Source organism: Arachis hypogaea, chromosome 10 (genome assembly GCF_003086295.3).
Source record: "Arachis hypogaea cultivar Tifrunner chromosome 10, arahy.Tifrunner.gnm2.J5K5, whole genome shotgun sequence".
In the NCBI taxonomy this organism is placed as follows: Eukaryota; Viridiplantae; Streptophyta; class Magnoliopsida; order Fabales; family Fabaceae; genus Arachis; species Arachis hypogaea.
Genome location: NC_092045.1, coordinates 100,207,541 through 100,210,191, shown reverse-complemented (window position 1 = coordinate 100,210,191; position 2,651 = coordinate 100,207,541).

Sequence of the window (2,651 nt, the reverse complement as noted above, 5' to 3'; positions counted from 1 at the left end):
AGCTCACTCCTTGTGGCGATGAGGCTAGGGTTTTCGTCTTTGTTTGGGGAGAAGGAAGGAGATAAAAAACTGGAGAAGGGGCTTTAGGATTAGGAGGAGAGGTTTTTGTGTTTCACGCGTGCCCTGACTGTGACGGGCGGCTTCGGTGGCTTGCGGCGGTGAGGCTACTGTTACCGTTTCTTTCGAGAGAAGGATATGGGAGAATTGGAGAAAGGGTTGGGACTTAGGAGCAGAGGAGAGGCTTTCTGGGTTCTCTGCGTGCTTTCTTTCTTTTTCTTTTAAAAGCAAAACATCGTCATTTCATGAGAACCATGGTTCGTGGGGTAAACAACAGCTGGGACCTAGAAATGGGTTTGGCTCACTGAATGGTAGGTCAAATATTTTTTCTTTGGGTCGGGTATTTCTTTGGTGTAGTAGTTGCAGTGATTTTTTGGTTTATTAGGTATTGAGTAGCAATAATATTAATTTATGACATTCTTTCTTTACTTTTTTTGGTTTTAAACACAAAACCCACTTTTTGTCCAAAAAGAAAGAAAATCCAAGAATTGGGCCCGTAATCAACTTAACTTAATTAATCATGATAAAATATCATTATTAAACCACAATATTAAACTCCTCACATGGTTACATTCAACTTTTTGTCAACCTTTACATTTTGTCTCCTCCTATGCCATTTGTTGTAACCACAGGCTGCCACCACAAATCTACACATGTAGATATTAACATACTATCTACACATGTAGATATTAACATACTATCTACACAGTAGAACTTGCCAAAAAATAAATATAATACCAATCATTCCTATAAACGCTTTCAATAATCAGTAAAGACATCAAATATTAAAATATCTCACTTAAAATAAAATAACTATAAATACTTGAAATAAAACAACAACACTAAAATAAGTTGATTCCTTCTCCTTAAAAAACAACAACCATCATATAAAACTTAAATCAACAACACTAAATCCTATAAACAACACACATGTCAACTATAAAATATTAAGTCAGCAACCATTCATCAACTATTCAAGTGACCAATTTAAATTTTAACATGCTCAATTCGACATTTCTCTTTTCCATCAGGTGGAGCCTTTTAAATTTCAGCAACCATTTATTTTTATTAAAAAAATTCCAATTAAAAAATTAGTGAAATATATTAGAATAACTTAAAAAAAGCAATCTAAGTTATTATTGTACACTAATACAAACACTTAGTGAGAATATCTAAGATGATAGATAAAGTTGTAATGGACTTTGAATTTAACAATCTTCAACATTAGTATTCAAAACAATTCTATTCAATTCAATAATAATAAAATATATTAAAATAAGCCAATAGTTTCAAATCGAAGATAAAGAATAATAAAAAAAATAGACCAATTCATTATATACTTGAATCAACATCATCTCCTTTATTAAATTTAACCAAAATCTTAAGAGACTTCAACCAATTTTAAATGCAAATTAAAGTCTCTATAGTGGTGGAACTCAAAGAACTACGATAAGGGTCAAGAATACGACTTCCGATACTAAAACCTGACTCAGATGTCAGGGTAAAAATAGAAATGACTAATATATTTCTAGTCATGCAAGAGAAAACATGATACCTCAAAGTTTTTTCTCTCCACCACCTCAATATATCAAATCCATTAAAATCTTCTGCCACTTCATCTTCCAAATACATATCCATCTCATTCTTTTTACGCTCACTTAGCTTTATCTTTTGTATTTGTTTCCATTTATTTGCTCATAGAGTCTTCAATCATAATGTTATCATTATCACTTGTGTCTAAACTAGGATTTGGTGTAGTATCAGAAGAAAAATTAATATCTATCTCTTGCACCATGCGCGGATCAGAAAAGATCCGAATTCCATATGCTATATTGCTAAAATAATTTAGCAATGATATCCTTCAATTTTCAAAAAATTCTTAAAGACTTTTCACCTTTCATCATACATTTTCGACAAAGTAAACTAAATATATTCTAATTTATATTGGGGATAAGAAAAATAACAACAAGCAATAAATAATTTAAAGATGACTTATTGACTTTGTCACTTAAAATGATCCCAAACAATAAAAAAAAATCTATTAACTTTTTTTTATCTGGCTGGACTTGTGTGTCTATTCCTAAAATAGGAACATCACTTGAGGTTAAATTAGTAACTAGTTCTCCTCCTCTTAGCTTGTTGATTCAGAAGGTGTTGATGTATCAATACTTTGATAGTTTAATGTTATTTTACGTATAGAAAAATAAAAAGTTATTATTTCTGCCAAAAACACATTTGAGTTAATCAAATATATATTATCCAAATATAATTATATTTATTCGATGCAGTTTTAATGTTCATTAGAGAAACCAAAAACACATAATTAAGTTCACCAAAGATATAAATTTCTTTGAGAGCACTTAAAATTTTTCTAATAATGTCAATTCTTCCAAGTTGCATGGTTATTATTGTAAAGAGAGTCCTTAATAATACAATCTCCCGCTATAATGTTAATATTGTTTAAAATAAATCGAAAATAGATATGATATACTTGATTTTTTTTTATCATTTTACATCTAAATATAATTTTAATTACAATTACCAAACAAAATTATTTTCTTCAAATTATATTTTATAACAGAGTATTTAAGAAC